The sequence below is a fragment of the Pinus tabuliformis genome, chromosome 9 (assembly GCF_031772625.1).
Source record: "Pinus tabuliformis cultivar Carrire ecotype Pingquan chromosome 9, CPIR1, whole genome shotgun sequence".
Classification (NCBI taxonomy): domain Eukaryota; kingdom Viridiplantae; phylum Streptophyta; class Pinopsida; order Pinales; family Pinaceae; genus Pinus; species Pinus tabuliformis.
This window is the reverse complement of record NC_142307.1, coordinates 414,301,625-414,319,943: the sequence shown is the minus strand read 5'-3', so window position 1 is coordinate 414,319,943 and position 18,319 is coordinate 414,301,625.

The window sequence follows — 18,319 nt, the reverse complement described above, 5'->3', positions numbered from 1 at the left end:
TTATTTCCAACAAGTGTTGCAACAATCATTTATTTATATCACATATGTTCACATTCCACGATTTGAGAATTTATTAGCAGACTCTATTGCTAATCAAGCATTAGATTGGCATATTAATCATTCATCAAATAAAATAAAATAAAATAAATATCGAATCTGTATATATATCATAAAATCGCCTGTATATAGATCGAGTGTTCAAAAAATAAGATACAAAATTGGGACAAGATGCCCTCAAAATTAGGGCTTATGCCCATAATCATGTCCAGTCATACATAAATCTGTCTATTGACCTGGCTCAAGATGAGCTGCTAAAAAGTTAACCACAGCGTGGTCTACACGCCGAAGTATCCAAACCCAGTCCCGTGGTACCCCCACCACACGACACTGCATCTCCTCAGGCAGATCCTTTACGACTATCATAGGCACCTGGTGAGTTAGTCTCACCAAGTTTCTCTGAACAACATAAAGGACTATCTTTGTCTCAGTTGCCGCATCTTCGACCCCTCTTCCACGATGCCTATGCCTAGGAAATCCATCAGGTCTCACTAGACCCAAATCTGGAACATGGTCATTATATTTTGTCAGATTTTGTCTCCTCAAAAATATTTTTTCTAAGTTCATTTCATATTAAAAAATCCAAAAAATCTTAAAAAATTGTTACCTATGTCTCCCCATGCTGCATTTAGTAGTAACACTAAGCATGGATCTCCTCGGAAATCCATGTCGGCATATGGGTAGTCATCGACTGCGATGATTTGTTGATCCAACTAGATGAAAAACTCATCATCAAAGGTCATTCTAGGCATGTCACCGCCTCCAAGGCGCTTCATCAAGTCCACCCATCTGCTGATTCATGGATCTCTAGGGCTACTGATGGATGCTGATACTTTAGGACGTAGCTCAGGTACCTTCTCAAAGAAGAATGAACACAAGATGGTTCCATATCCAAAATTCTTCCTTTGACCCTTCTGTATAGAGGTCAATTGACTCTTCATGTTAGTCAGAAGAGGCCTGCACTAGTCAAATACTCTGGTAAGACATTCCACTGCCAAGCTCATAGATACTCATGATGACTGACACAAGGAAGCTAACCCATTTACCCATGCAATGGTAAATAGTAAAATCCTTAAGGATAAACTTTCCACATGTCTGATTGGAATTTGACTTCCAATCTTCTCTGGATGTCCAGGACAATATATATGGACATAGTCTTCCACCAAAAGACTACCTCTCATCCTGCCTGTAGAATGCACAACCTCCTCTCTTTGGGAGAGATCAGTAATAAAATATATGTCATTGACCTCAATCCATAGAGGCATCTGGTCTATCATGAAAGCGTCACCCTCTGTGCTCCAGTAGTGGATCAAAAGTTTTAGCAAGCGCGTATTAGCTTTCATATTTGGAATTTTGAAGAACTTAAGTAAGCCGCAACCTCTAAGAGCATCCAATTCATTTTGGTCATTCCTTACCTCTTTATCAATAGTGGTATTCTCTCTTTCCCTCCAAGTGATAGTCATCCTGCAAAAAATTGAAGTTTCAACCATTAGTTTATATGTTAAAACTTTAACTCGCGTATAGACGGGTTCCCTTTACACATAGTCATGTGTAGGGCCGTTGTATACGCAGGTTGCTCACATCCAACCCGCATGTACGCAGAGTTGAATTTTTGGGCATAGTTTCCCACAGTCAAAACTTTGAAAAAACTTCTAAAAACTATCATAAAGCATTACAAGTAGGATTTGAGGATTACCTGGAAACTTTGGGGTGATTTGAATGGTCCAATTGTTCAGAGGAAAGCTTGCTTCATTTTTCTCCACCGCTCTTTGCTCCAAACAGAAATGAAAAAATTGTGAGTCCAAAAGCATTATATAACTTTGAAATTGAAAAATATTTTTTCAAAAATTGATTTTTGTCTCATGAATTTTTTGACCGTGGGCTTGGGTTGTCGAGAGTGGGTTGTTTTTATAGGAAATTTTGGAGACTTCTTTGAGATGTTATTTCGATCGCATGATCGCTGACCCATCCTCACATGTATCGTTCTCTCACTAGCATTTAGGTTAGGGAAAACCATTTTCTGTTGCATCTTGCATAGTAGCTTCCATTCAGCAATACATTAGCCGTAGGGTTGACCCCATCATATCTTGGTTAGCAAACCATTTTCACTTGCCGATTTTTAAATCATGATGCGATGGTAGAGCCATCCTTTAGATGGGCATCTTAGTTAGAACCTCGCTGACATTGGTTGCCCATGATGCTATATTGAGTAGGCTCGGGAGTCCTCTTTAGTCCCGCCATGACTAATGCGTTGAAGACACATTCTCCTTTCTTCTGTGCTAATTTCTGGCCTTATACCCTAGAGGCTCCTTTGTGTTGAGTTGTACTGCTGCATTGCATTTTGACTATCTGCACCTTTTGGCCTTGAGCCGGCTTCACTTGGACTCATGTTTAAGCCACTTATTTGACCATGTCTTCTGCAAAGTCAACCACGCAATCACTTAGCTTCTACAACTTGAAACATCCTTTTACCCGTGGAAAGAGCATCCCTTTGAGTGTTCTTGACCAGTTTCGCCTCCTTGCATTGAGCATAGGAATGTTCCCCTCACAGGAACTAGATCATCTGTTTCTATGACACTCGTTCTTTCAACTGTACTATAACATTCTTTTATTATTTTTCTAGCTTAAAGAAAAAGACAAAAAAATTATATATTCCAAAAAGAGCGGGAATAGGATGACATTTCCATATTTTGTTGGCAGCTAGAGTCAGTTGTGTCGCCCTTGAACAAAGCACTCAAAAGAAAGTCTCTACTCTATTGGGGTGGTGTTAGCCTCCTATTGCAATAGGTTTCATATTTCATGATTGACTGTTTTACATGCCAAATATGTCATCTTTTCATGCTGCAAGGTTCCATATTTCCAAGAAGTTCCATTTTGAAGAATCATACCATTTTTGAAGAGTTTTACAGATAAGGGAAAGCCAAACAACTTAATCTTGGTTTCCCTAGGTTTAAATTGCTTGTTTTAGAAGATAGAGAATGAATATCTATCCAAACAGCTTAAGCTTGGAAGATCAGTAGCTAGGTAGAGAAATGAAGGAGCCCAACTACTTAATCTGGGCCCTTGGAAGATATAAGGGTACATTTAGATAGGAGGGCAGTCAAAAGAAAAGGAGATAATCAGGGTCTGCAAGTCTAAGTGCACCCAAGCAAAAAGAAGAAAAAATGCTAGGTAAGTAGGCTGGGTAAGTAGTTTTGTGGTTGCAGAATCAAGCTGTGTGATCCATTTCATGTTTTCAAGTGTTATATCTATTCAGATCACAATTATGAGGAACTTTTTCATTTGGAGGAGCTCAAGCGAGGCATGTCTAACTCCCCCTTCTTTTTATTCCCCAAGTCATTTACTAACCTCCGTAAAGAGGTTAAGATCTGCTTGATATCTCTTAAGTTTCATCATTTGTCATATCATTGGCCTAAGTAAAGGTTTGCTTTGCTTAGGAGTACTCTTATTCACTCCATAAGTAATTTTTCCCCTTTTAAGTAGCCTAAGATCTCTAAACTGAGCGCTTTCTTGTCATTTTCATATTAACTTCTAACATTATTATGTAAATCCCTATCTATTTTCCCTTCCCCTTACTAAAAAGCACTAAATAGCTCCCCAGTGTGCATATCCCCCCCATTTGGTTGAAAGATAACCTTGACTATGCTTGGGAATTGCTAAGTTTGCCTGAAACTTAGCCAGAACCCTCGGTTGCCTCTCAAACCATCTTCTAAATGCATTAGGACTCATTCCTATGCATAAAATCCCCCTCCAAATGTATAAAATCCATCTTTTGGCCTTGTTTTACCTTTCCCAAGGCATAAACCCCTTTTTTGGCCTTAAACCCTTCTCAAAGCACATAAAACCCCTCTCAAGTGCCTTTGAACTCCTCCAAAGCGCGAAATTCCTTTTATTAGGTTATCGGACCCCTTCCGAGGCCTCAAAAACCCATATTTCCCAAAGTTTTTGGACCCCCGCACATAAATAAATGATAAAATATTCAGCGGGCCCTGCACATAAACCTGTCGCCAGCTCCGCGTTCCGACAGCCCTCAGATCCTCCCTCCCAGATTCGACGGCTCTCGGGGATTTCGGAGCCTCCCCGATGTCCGACGGTTATCCTCTGATAGCTTGGCGATTTTGCCATTGTACAGAAGACAGTTGTTCGCCCTTGATTACATCGGAGCTCCTCTGACATTTACCACCCTCGTACAGAAGGCGGTCCGATGAAACCATAAATTGCCTTCTGTCTCTCTGCCCCTGACATCAGCGCCACGTCACCGCTTACGTCACCTCTGCGTCGACCCACCACTGCAACATGTCTCTGCCACCGCATCTGCCCTCGCCACCGTGTCCCCTGCCACGTCACCCTGCCGTACTGCCACGTCACCCTGCTGATGTCACCCTACCACGTCACCCTGCTGTACCGGGACCCACCGCTGACATCATGATGATGTCATCGCGGAAAAAAGGTGCGAAGGGCGAAAATCGCAGCGAAGGATGCCTGGAATGAAAAACTGAGGCAGTTTTTGATGCGCGATTAGCGCTTAGCGCTAATCGCGCATCGCTAAGAAAAAATGATCAAAATGGAAGGCTGCCTATTGCTCGGCTACCTGCAAAACCCAAAAATTCGCAATTTGACAGGATTTCTTCATAAAGGTTCATATTTAATCGGCCAACGCCGATAGCATTCTAGAGGCCACGAAAAACATTTGCAGCAGCTATTTTTGCCTTGAAAGGGTAGAAAGGGGGCGATTTGACAGTTTCAAGCATATCAAGGGAGAGAAAGTGGCCCGAATCAACTGTGAAAGAGTATCAGAGGAAAGATGAAGCCCAGATTAAATTGAAGAGTATCAGTGAAGCGGCAAAGAGTATCAGATCGGCAATACCAAAGCAGGTGAACATTAAAGGCCCCCAAGCAAAGTCAAAGAAAGCGGTGAAGCCATTTAAGGCTCTCAGATCACAGTTAATGCACATCAAAGCCACTCAAGGGCAAGGGATAAAAGCCCAAAGCACAGTTATGGCTAAATGAACAGCACATAGCCATAAGGACACCATATTAACTCATTTTGATACAGCTGCCTCCAGCGTAGCTCAAAGATATTTTCTTGCATTAATTTCAGGACAAGATTAGGTTAAAAAACTCATTTCCCTCAGACCTATTTAAGGTCTGTTGTAATAGATATTTTTAGATATTTTCCCTATATAAACCACCCTAATTCATTATTTAAAGGGTTGGTTGGTTGATAATCCTCATTATGGACTTATGCTGTATTTTTGAGAAGCTCTGTAATAAAAGACTGCTGGAATGCTTTGGATGAAGAACTGACTGTTGTGTTATTTAATGGCCAAAGAGTGATTGTGGAATTCCTGTGCTACTACATGGCTCAATAAGCGTTTTCCTATCTCTGTTTACAGTTTACATATGTTTATGCACCATTGTGTTACCATCTAAATAGTAAGAAAAAAGAATAACTTAGGTTTTGCTTGACTGCACCCTATGCTCAGTTCTTATTATTTCTATATGTTTTCCTCAGAAATGGATATGAATATGCATACTTAAATGATCATGTTTACCCTGTTTCTTTCACATATGACTGTTATTTAGGAATTCTTAATTGCTCCTAGAGAAACTATCATTCACCTTCCCTCTCTGTTAGCTAATGAAAGATTCTTAGTTGCCTTTCATCTCTGACCTTCATTCCATCTTTATTCCAGCCTGATATTGTTCTATGTGTAGCTATCCTGCTCTATATTCCTCTTGTGACCAACAAAATGCAACAACAAGCCCTAATCCATGACTCCATGCCCAATAGTTTGAACTTCTCACACTGTGCATCCCAACTCTGCTTTAAAACATCTCCTTCTCACCAAAAACAAAACAAAACCCATGTACACCATAACTAGCCTAAAATCAACCCAAAACAAAGTTAAATCATAAAGAGAGAGCCCTCTCTGAATGCAGGTAGGCTAGGACCTGTAGCCCAAAGATTGGTTTGTGGTTACCTCGGCCGTATCCCTTAAGGAGCCAAGGGACAACCTGAGTGATAACATCATTGGCGACTCCACTGGGGAACTTATTCAGAAAATTCCAAAAAACAAGTTAGAAGCTAGCTCCCAAGAAGAAAACACATAATACTAGGTCAAATCCAGACCCAAATCCACCAGCTGTTTTTGAAAATCCCAATTTAATCTCTAGAAACCTTAGCAGACAAAAACAATAAGAGTTTGCTGACTCTAGCCCTGAAACAGTTCAGCCAAGCTGTTTTCCAACCCCTGTTAAAGTTTTTTTTCGTTCAAACCCTACTTCCCCTTGTTCACCATCCACCTCTCCAAGCACCTTTTCCACATCTCCATTCACTGCGTATACTACCACTACCACCACTGTTATTACAGCTCTTCCAGCTATTCCAGTCGTTCCACTTATCCCTGTAAATATGGCTAACAGATATGCACCTTTACAGTTACCTGCAAATCTAGGGGCTATGCCTCAGGATTATCAAACCAAAATCACATATTTTGATGGTACTGGTTCTGGCACAACCCTACAACATAACAAGAAAATGCAAGACTATTTTGAGAGTTATGAAATAGATGATGATAGTGTAAGAATGAAGATTTTTGTCCAAAGTTTAACAAGAGATGTAAGGCCCTGGTTTAGAGCACTTGCTGCAAATTCCATAGCTGACCCAGAGGCCCTTTACCAAACATTTCTTAACAGATGGGAGAAGAAGAAGGACCCTCTGCACATATTATCCGAGTATGACACTATCAAAAGAGGCCCTCAAGAAACTGTCTTAGACTATTGTGCCAGGTTTAACAATGTCTATAATGCTATTCCACAAAACCTTAGACCTCCACCTGATCTTGCTTTATACAAATTACCTGATGGATTTGATTCAGACATGGCTTATCAGTTAAGGGAAAGAGCCCCTCAAACCTTAGCAGACATGCAGAATGTAGCTGTTAGTGTGGAGGCAAATCTGATTGCCAAGCGAGATAGAGCAAGAGCTGAGAGAAGAACCACTTTCAAAGATGAACCTTCAGCCTTTGAGCAAAAATTGGACACAATCATCAAAGGTATGGACAGCTTTGAAAATAGAATGGGAACTATTGAAATAAAAGCCTCATGGGAACAACAACAAAACAATCCTATCTGAAATCCAAACTTTAGAAAAAATCAGAACCCAAACGTTGGAAGAGCAAGTCCTGACCATGATATAAGACCTCCTTTTCATGAAAACTATGCTGAAGCATCCACATCTAGTGAGCAGATAGAGGACACTCACATAAACTTAATGGGTTTGAAAAGTGAACAACAAGTATTTCTAACCCAAGAAGACCAAGATGACCAGGATACAAATCAATTTCAGACCAAGTCTGGAGAGTCATTTGACTTCAAACAAGGCTATGATTCAGCTGTCTACGAAGTCCATAAACAATACAAATTAAGAACAAGAACCATTGATGTGTCTGATCCCATCAAGCCAAAGGATGCCAAGCTAGCTAAGAAAGTAAAAGACAAGGCCGCTATCACAGAACTTGCTGATAAAACAGACCCAAAATTAAAAGAAGTGACCATAGAGGATGTATCTGACATGCAACCCTCTAATAACCAGCCTTTTGGTATCCTTTCCCTCAAAAGACAATGCAAATAGCACTCCTCAAAGCCTTCCCAAAACAAAAAAATCTTAAGAAATCACTGATAACCCAGAGAAGATCACTGAAGATACAATTGAAAAGGGAAAATCTGCCAGTCACAATACTAAAACACAGTTAGAAAAACTGTTTGATTTAGAAGCAGAAATTGGTAAATTAAAGATATTTGTTCCTCTCTCTGAGCTTGCCAAACATGATGTGTACAGACAACAAATCAAAAGATCACTGCAAATGCCAGAGAACAGGGACGATGTTAATGTCTTAGATAATCAACCCGAATTAATTTTTGGTCCTGAAGTCAATGGTAAATCAGGACATGGAGCTGTTCTTCCCTTTTATGTCAGTTTGCACATTCATGATAAAGTGTTGCACAATGCTATGTTTGATTCAGGTGCTTCACACAATCTAATGCCCAAAGCTGTAATGGAAAAGCTAAACCTTGATGTCACTAGACCCTACAAAGACTTATTCTCATTTGATTCTAGTTAGGTCGAGTGTTTAGGCTTAATCAAAGACCTTTGTGTGTCTTTAGTCCAATTTCCCAACAAAACGATTCTAATGGACGTGGTGGTTGCTGACATTCCACCAAAGTATGGAATGCTCTTATCAAGATCTTGGGGAGCAAAACTCCAAGGATCTCTCCAACTAGACCTATCCTATGCCACTATTTCAGTCTTTGGGCAACCAAAGAGACTGTATAGAGAAACATTGATGAAGTATGTGGTAAGTAGTGAGGGAAAACCTCAAAACTTTCCCATTTACTCAATCCATTCGGATATGGATTCCTTTATATTGTTCAATGATGATAGCTGCCCTCCCACTGATGAGAAGCCTTTGCCTTTAGAACAAGAAACATGCATCAATCAAGAGTCATTTTCCCATGCCAGTGAAACTGTTAAAACAAGTAGTGCAACCAACATACAAGAAGAACCACATGAAGCACAAAACCTAGGTCAGCCCAATCCTAAAATGACTAAAACTCTTAATACTAACCACAAGCAAGAAATCACATGGTATTTAGAGTTTGATGGTTTCGTTAATAAGCTAGGAGCAGGGGCAGGAATATGGATTCACAATACACATAACAACCATGCAGAGGGTCATGCTTATAGACTAAACTTTAAATGTACCAATAACATGGCAGAGTATGAGGCCCTCTTTTTAGGCCTTAAAATGCTCAAAGCTCTAGGAGCTGCAAAAGTGTCCATTCTAGGTGACTCCGATTTGATCATTCAACAGATGAAAGGTAACTTTGTTACTAATGATAATAGGCTAAGATCTTATAGGTCTGCTACCACAGAAATACTCAATTCCTTCACCGACTCCAAGCTTGCTAAGGTTTCTAGAAACCATAACATTCATGCTCATAGTCTAGCTACTTTTGCTAGCACTTGCAAGCTGCCCTTTGAGCCCAATTACCACTTTAATGCTGAGATAAAGCACAGGCCTGTTGTCCCTAACAATATCAAAGATTGGCAAGTGTTTGAGGATGATGCTCAAATCAACAATTTTCTTACCTTACAGCAAGAATTCTCAAGCTTAAACATTGATGAAGATGCCATGAATGACCCACAACAGAAAATGAGCCAAAATGAGCAAACTATAACAGCCGAAGCAGCAAATCAAATGCTTCACCCAACCATTTTTGATGAGAAAAACATGCAAGAGCTGAAGCAAATGCATTTAGAAGAAATAGCTGAAGCAGAGGTCGAAGTGATTAATTTAAAAGACAATTTTCTACCTGCTGGCCTCACTCCATTAGAAGACATATTTGATTCAAACGATGTCCCCAAAAAGCCAAAGATGCAGCCCTTAAATGCTGTTGTGGAAGACTGTAATATTGGGACAGCAGAAAATCCCAAAATGATTAAATTGTCCAAGTCTTTGCCTCCCGATCAAAAACCAAAATATGTTGATTTATTTAAAGAGTTTCAAGATGTATTTTCCTGGAGTTATGAGGACCTTAAGTCCTATGACACCTCTATTATTCAACATACCATTCCCTTAAAGCCAAATCAAAAGCCCTTCAAACAGAAACTAAGGAGAATCAATTCTGTGCTTCTCCCTTTGATTGAGAAAGAAGTGAAAAGAATGTTTGAGGCTGGTATCATAGCACCCATTAGATTTTCAAAATGGGTATCCAATCTTGTTCCCACAAGAAAGAAAACAGGGGAGATCAAACTATGTGTGGACTTAAGAAATCTGAACCAAGTCTCCCTTAAAGATCACTACCCATTACCAAAAATGGACCACATTCTACAAAGAGTAGTGGGGTCTTCAAGAATTTCTTTGCTAGATGGCTTTTCAAGTTTTAATCAAATACTTGTTCACCCAGATGACCAAGACAAGATAACCTTTACAACACCGTGGGGAACATTTAAGTATGTGAAGATGCCTTTCGGACTAAAGAATGTAGGTGCTACCTTTCAAAGGGCCATGGACATTGCATTTGCCAAGGAAATCCATGATTTCCTAGTGGTTTACCTTGATGACCTTACTCCTTTCTCAAAATCTGATCAAGAGCACCTAAAACATTTGAGACAAGTGTTCCTAACATGTAGGAAATATGGCATTTCCTTGAACCCCAAGAAGTCTTTATTTGGCCTTGAAGAAGGCAAATTATTAGGCCATATCATTTCAAAAGATGGGATTAGAATTGATCCTGAAAGAATTCAAGCCATCCTTCAAATCCCTTATCCGAGAAACATCAAAGAATTGCAAGCATTCCTAGGAAAGATCAATTTCCTAAGGAGATTTATCCCAAACTTGGCCGAGCTGATAAGAATGCTAAATAAAATGTTAAAGAAGGATTCCAAGGTAAAATGGACTTTAGAGGCCAAGCAAGCCTTTGAGGGCATAAAATCTACCTTAACCCAAGCCCCAGTCCTCACAAGTCCTCAATTTGATAAAGATTTCATCATTTTTCATTCGCATCTAAACACACCTTTGCTGCTATCCTTTTGCAGAAAGATGATTAGGGAAATGAAAAACCAATTGCATTTTTCAGCCGAGCCCTTAGAGATGCACCCTTGAAGTACCAAATCATGGTTAAGCAAGCATATGCCCTTGTTAAAGCAATCAAAGATTTCAGAATTTACATTTTATATCACATGTGATTGTTTATGTGCCAAATGCTGTTGTAAAAGACATATTAACTCAAGAGGGCATAGAAGGCAAAAGAGGCAAATGGATTGCCAATATCCTTGAGTATGACATTGAGATAAAACCCACCAAGCTGATAAAGGGACAAGGTTTAGCCAAACTGATGTCCGAAACCAATTTCCAAGCCTTAGACATTAATCAACTGGACAATGAACAGGAGCTGGCAACTCCACAGATCAGCCAAGATTTTTTGCAATCCCCATGGTATGCTGATATATGTTTTATATTGTTAAACCTGTGTGCTCCTCCAAGGTTGTCCAGAACCAAAAAAAGATTTTTAAAGATGAAAGCATCAAAGTTTTGTGTCTTAGATAGTGCCCTATTTTGGAAAAATCATGAAGGAATATTGCTAAATTGTCTAACTATGAATGAAACTGATAGTGTCATGAAAGAATTCCATGCAGGAGACTGTGGAGGGCACTTATATTGGAAGTCCACTGCTGATAAGATACTAAGGGCTGGTTTCTATTGGCCCTCTTTGTTTGCTGATATGTGAAAGTTTGCTGTTTCATGCCACAAATGCCAAATCTTTGAAGGCAAAAGAAAGCTTCTGCCCTTGCCCCTTAAGCCCATTTCAACCGAGAAGCCTTTTCAACAATGGGGTCTTGACTTCATTGGAGAAATCCATCCATCCTCTTCTGGCCAACATAAGTGGATTCTAACAGCCACAGATTACTTTACCAAGTGGATTGAAGCCATCTCATGTAGGAAAGCCAATGACTCCACAAATTCCACATTACCTTAGGTCACTCCACAGCATATTACCCTCAAGGTAATGGCTTGGCCCAATCATCCAACAAGAGTCTGATTAACATCATTAAGAAAGTCTTGGAGGAGAACAAGAAGAACTGGCACAAAAAGCTTGTAAATGCCCTATGGGCAGACAGATTGTCAACCAAGAGGTCCATAAGGATGAGCCCATATGAGTTAGTTTATGGCATGGAGGCCAAGTTCCCCTCTTCTTTGGGAATCCCTGTTATCAAATTGCTGTAAGAGATTCAGGCAGAACCAAATGATATCCAAAGAAGAATAAACCAAACCATCCATTTGCAGCAAACAAGAGAGCAAGTGTACGACAGAGCTCAGATTTTACAAGAGAAGCTCAATAAAATGTTTGACAAAAGAACCAAGGCTGAAGATTTCTACTTAGGCAACAAAGTCTTAAGATGGGATTCAAGAAGAGAGGACAAAGGAAAGCATAGCAAGTTTTATTTCCTGTGGAAAGGCCCCTTTATTATTTCTACTATTCAAGGCAACAACACATATTTTCTGAAGAGTTTGGATGGTAGCACAGCTGAAGAAGGCCCTGTCAATGGCCGAATGCTAAAGCACTATCATGATCCCTTTTGTTGAACGCAACACAGCTCTATATACTATCTGTACATTAATATTTGTATTTTCAACACTTTTTCTTATAGCAGGCCAATAAGAGGGAACAATGCAGCAAATTTTGAAGGAAAGATCAAAGAAAGTTCTATTTCAGATCTCTATTTTTGAAATAATTACAAAGAAGTGCTCAAGCATATTTCAATATGATTACAAGCACCCAAGAGGCAAGAAGCAGAGCTGTAATTTTTCTGCAATTCAGCACAAAAGAATATTGCATATCAGCTTATAAGAATTCAGTCAAAGGCATTGAGAAGAAGGAGAATTTCAGTTCACAGCAATAGGTGAAGATCAAGGCATTTTGACCTGCTGTTCTTGGCTTTTCATCCTGAAAAACCATCCCCAAGTGGAGCCACTGTTAGCCTCCTATTGCAATAGGTTTCATATTTCATGATTGATTGTTTTACATGCCAAATATGTCATCTTTTCATGCTGCAAGGTTCCATATTTCCAAGAGGTTCCATTTTGAAGAATCATACCATTTTTGAAGAGTTTTACAGATAAGGGAAAGCCAAACAACTTAATCTTGGTTTCCTTAGGTTTAAATTGCTTGTTTTAGAAGATAGAGAATGAATATCTGTCCAAACAGCTTAAGCTTGGCAGATCGGTAGCTAGGTAGAGAAATGAAGGGGCCCAACTGCTTAATCTGGGCCCTTGGAAGATATAAGGGTACATTTAGATAGGATGGCAGTCAAAAGAAAAGAAGATAATCAGGGTCTGCAAGTCTAAGTGCACCCATGCAAAAAGAAGAAAAAATGCTAGGTAAGTAGGCTGGGTAAGTAGTTTTGTGGTTGCAGAATCAAGCTATGTGATCCATTTCATGTTTTCAAGTGTTATATCTATTCAGATCACAATTATGAGGCACTTTTTCATTTGGAGGAGCTCAAGCGAGGCATGTCTAACTCCCCCTTCTTCTTATTCCCCAAGTCATTTACTAACCTCCCTAAAGAGGTCAAGATCTGCTTGATATCTCTTAGGTTTCATCATTTGTCATATCACTGGCCTAAGTAAAGTTTTGCTTTGCTTAGGAGTACCCTTATTCACTCTATAAGTCATTTTTCCCCTTTTAAGTAGCCTAAGATCTCTAAACTTAGCGCTTTCTTGTCATTTTCATATTAACTTCTAACATTATTATGTAAATCCCTATCTATTTTCCCTTCCCCTTACTAAAAAGCACTAAATAGCTCCCCTATGTACATATCCCCCCCCTCTGGTTGAAAGATAACCTTGACTATGCTTGGGAATTGCTAAGTTTGCTTGAAACTTAGCTAGAACCCTCGGTTGCCTCTCAAACCATCTTCTAAATGCATTAGGACTCATTCCTATGCATAAATCCCCCTCCAAATGTATAAAATCCATCTTTTGGCCTTGTTTTACCTTTCCCAAGGCATAAACCCCTTTTTTGGCCTTAAACCCTTCTCAAAGAACATAAAACCCCTCTCAAGTGCCTTTGAACTCCTCCAAAGTGCGATATTCCTTTTATTAGGTTATCGGACCCCTTCCGAGGCCTCAAAAACGCATATTTCCCAAAGTTTTTGGACCCCCGCACATGAATAAATGATAAAATATTCAATGGGCCCCGCACATAAACCTGCTGCCAGCTTCGTGCTCCGACAGCCCTCCGATCCACCCTCCCAGATCCGACGGCTCTCGGCGATTTCGGAGCCGCCCCGACGTCCGACGGTTATCCTCCGATAGCCTGGCAGTTTTGCCGTCGTACAGAATACAGGTGTCTGCCCTTGATTGCATCAGAGTTTCTCTGACATTTACCACCCTCATACAGAAGGCGGTCCGATGAAACCATAAACTGCCTTCTGTCTCTCCGCCCTTGACGTCAGCGCCACGTCGCCGCTTATGTCACCTCTGCGTCGACCCCCCACTGCAACGTGTCTCTACCACCGCATCTGCCGCTGCCACTATGTCCCCTGCCACGTCACCTTGTCGTACTGCCATGTCACCCTGCTGATGTCACCTTGCCGTACCGGGACCCACTGCTGATGTCATGCTGACGTCATTGCCGAAAAAAGGCGCGAAGGGCGAAAATCGCAGCGAAGGATGCCCGGAATGAAAAACTGAGGCAGTTTTTGATGCGCGATTAGCGCTTAGTGCTAATCGCGCATCACTAAGAAAAAATGATCAAAATGGAAGGCTGCCTATTGCTCGGCTACCTGCAAAACCCAAAAATTCGCAATTTGACAGGATTTCTTCATAAAGGTTCATATTTAGTCGGCCAGCGGCGATAGCATTCTAGGGGCCACGAAAAACATTTGCAGCAGCTATTTTTGCCTTGAAAGAGAAAAAAGGGGGCGATTTGACAATTTCAAGCATATCAAGGGAGAGAAAATTGCCTGAATCAACTGTGAAAGAGTATTAGAGGAAAGATGAAGCCCAGATTAAATTGAAGAGTATCAGTGAAGCGGAAAAGAGTATCAGATCGACAATACCAAAGCAGGTGAACATTAAAGGCCCCTAAGCAAAGTCAAAGAAAGCTGTGAAGCCATTTAAGGCTCTCAGATCACAGTTAATGCACATCAAAGCCACTCAAGAGCAGGGGATCAAAGCCCAAAGCACAGTTATGGCTAAATGAACAGCACAGAGCCATAAGGACACCATATTAACTCATTTTGATACAGCTGCCTCCAGCGCAGCTCAAAGATATTTTCTTGCATTAATTTCAGGACAAGATTAGGTTAAAAAACTCATTTCCCTCAGACCTGTTTAAGGTCTGCTGTAATATATATTTTTAGATATTTTCCCTATATAAACCACCCTAATTCATTGTTTAAAGGGTTGGTTGGTTGATAATCCTCATTCTAGACTTGCGCTGTATTTTTGAGAAGCTCTGTAATCAAAGACTGCTGGAATGCTTTGGATGAAGAACTGACTGTTGTGTTATTTAATGGCCAAAGAGTGACTGTGGAATTCCTGTGCTACTACATGGCTCAATAAGTGTTTTCCTATCTCTGTTTATAGTTTACATATGTTTATGCACCATTGTGTTACCATCTAAATAGCAAGAAAAAAGAATAGCTTAGGTTTTGCTTGACTGCACCCTATGCTCAGTTCTTGTTATTTCTATATGTTTTCCTCAGAAATGGTTATGAATATGCATACTTAAATGATCATGTTTACCCTGTTTCTTTCACATATGACTGTTATTTAGGAATTCTTAGTTGCTCCTAGAGAAACTATCATTCACCTTCCCTCTCTGTTAGCGAATGAAAGATTCTTAGTTGCCTTTCATCTCTGACCTTCATTCCATCTTTATTCCAGCCTGATATTGTTCTATTTGTAGCTATCTTGCTCTATATTCCTCTTGTGACCAAGAAAACGCAACAGCAAGCCCTAATCCATGACTCCATGCCCAATGGTTTTAACTTCTCACACTGTGCATCCCAACTCTGCTTGAAAACATCTCCTTCCCACCAAAAACAAAACAAAACCCATGTACACCATAACTAGCCTAAAATCAACCCAAAACAAAGTTAAATCATAAAGAGAGAGCCCTCTCTGACTGCAGGTAGGCTAGGACCTGCAGCCCAAAGATTGGTTTGTGGTTACCTCGGCCGTATCCATTAAGGAGCCAAGGGACAACCTAAGTGATAACAGGTGGGATTTAGTTTGGCTTAGGAGCACCTTAACCTTGTTATTTAGTTAGTACTCCTCCGATTGGTTACCTCTTGCAATCATATGGAGAGTTTTCTTATGCCTCTTGCATGACAAACTTATATAGAGTTATCATATTTTGCCATATAGTCATCATTTAGTCGCGCTTTTCTTCAAGGGAAGTAAACCTGAGTCGGCCTTTTTGCGGCATCTCTTGACCTATTTTTGCAGTCGGCCATCCCTGGTTGTCAGTGTCATGTTTGTCATCACATCAGTTATATTGGTCCTTTGCTCATGCCGATTTGAGAAGGTCTCCATTGACTTCTTGCTAGCAGGTTTTGTCCTTATCAACTACGACAAATTGCTCTGAGGGTAGATCTAGAGCCACACCCTGGCCCTATTTTCATTATTGATAGGTCACCTTGTGCTCAACATCAATCAATATCATGGGTATTTGATTGAGTGGTTTCCCTTGTGTTCTACATCAACTTTCATTTTCACACATTGGGATTCGTGCAGTGCCTTGGTTTCCATTTCACCCTATTGGTGGATCCCTCGCCTCCGTGTCAGCTTTCCTTATTGGTTGGTTCAGAGGGTTTCTATCATGCACTAGCTACATCTTGTGTACGCCAGAAATGTTCTTTGGTTGGGTTACTACATATTTTTTGTCTGATTCCTTCTACATTATTGGCCTACGGGTTACACTCATGCTAGATTGATGAAGAATGTCTTAATGCCTTCCTCCTAGCGGATCTTTTCCTATCGACTACAACTCATTTTCTCTGGGAAAAAGATCTAGAGTCCATTTTGCAGTACCTTGGGGTTTGCAGTCATCAGTGGCAGATTCCTTTGCTATCGACAATGGGAAACCATCATTGTCTCTTGATTGATAGATTCTTTCAAGTGTTCGACTTCAACTCATTCATTCACACTTGTTAGATTGTACTAGGTACCTTGACTCTCATTATCATTATCAGTGAGTAGTCTTGCGTTTGTTAATGGTATACATCAATGACCGGTAATAAAACGATTTCTCACGTGGTCGACCTTAGATCATTTATTCCCATTGTGTAGAAATGTGTCGCGGCAGTTAGTGAAGGCCTCGGGTTGCATCAACATCTTTTGGTTCACTTGTCAGTTGCTCCTGTTACTGCTAGTTGACACCATCCACCTTATATGTTGCATTTCTTCACAGTGACATCTTATATGCTGGCATCTAAGTTGCGATGTAGTATCATTTTATTCCATCATGTTCATTTGGTACTATTGAGATCAGTGATCAGCTTCATTCTTCAACATCATTTATCGTCTTCCAATATGTGATATTTAGACATGTACTTTTTTTATCACGATCAGATGATCCATTATGTACTTTCAGTTCCTTTATACTAGTATACATATTGGATCCGCTTGTACTTGATATGAGGACATGCTTTACTTTCTCTGAGAATGGGTATGCCTGCCTCAGACAATAGTTTCTTTCTGATCTATTTTGATGGCTTGGCAGGCTGAATTCTGGTGAAGTCCTTTTCAGTCTTGGCATGACTCTTTCCATACACTTAATACATTTCGGCCATCATGTACCTCTTTTGACCTCATATATTAGGGGGCATCTATTATAGCACCATTTACCACTTTTGGTATATGTGATGCTTTGTTTATGGCCTAGGGCAATCCCTCCTTCCAGAATTGGTTGAAATATATAAAAAATAATATTTTATTTCCTGTACGCTACTTTGCCCTGAGTTAAAAGCATGTACACGCAGGTTAGTCAATACCCAACCCGCGTATATGTATTAAAACACTTAAAAAAATTAAATTTACTTAATTATGGGTGGAGTTCTTGGGTTTTACCTGTTGATTACCTCCTATTTCCTATGGCCCAACTGTTTCCCAATTGTTTCCCAACTAAAAAACTAATTGGGAGAGGTATAAATAGACTTCTACGGGAAGGCCTTAAGGAGTAGAAGAGATAGAGTTATTATACTAAAATTATCCCTAATTGAGTCTAATGAATCCCTGTCCCTCATGCACTTCCCCAAGCTTTAGGAAACCCTTGTTTTCTTGATTATAGATATCCTTCCTTTTGTTTGAGATATCATGGTGTTGGTGATGGAAGAAGATTGTTGAAGGCTGGGATAGGATGAATCCGGAGGACGGTTCCACTTGGAGACAGAAGAAGACTTAGGTGAATTCTCTCCATGTTATTTATAGCTCATTGCAATAAAAGAAGTGCTGTCTTATTTTTGAAATTAACTATGTTTATGCATCACATTATGTTTTAATTCATATATGAATGTCGTTTTGATGTATGATCAATCATTTGTTTATATGATATAAAGTCAATTTCGTGAATATGCTTTACTTCTATATTGCTATGTATGTTCGAATTGAATGAATTTCATGTTTGAAGAACATCAGGAGTTGCAGAGGGTCTAAACCCTGCAGGACCAACTCGAATGAAGGAAATC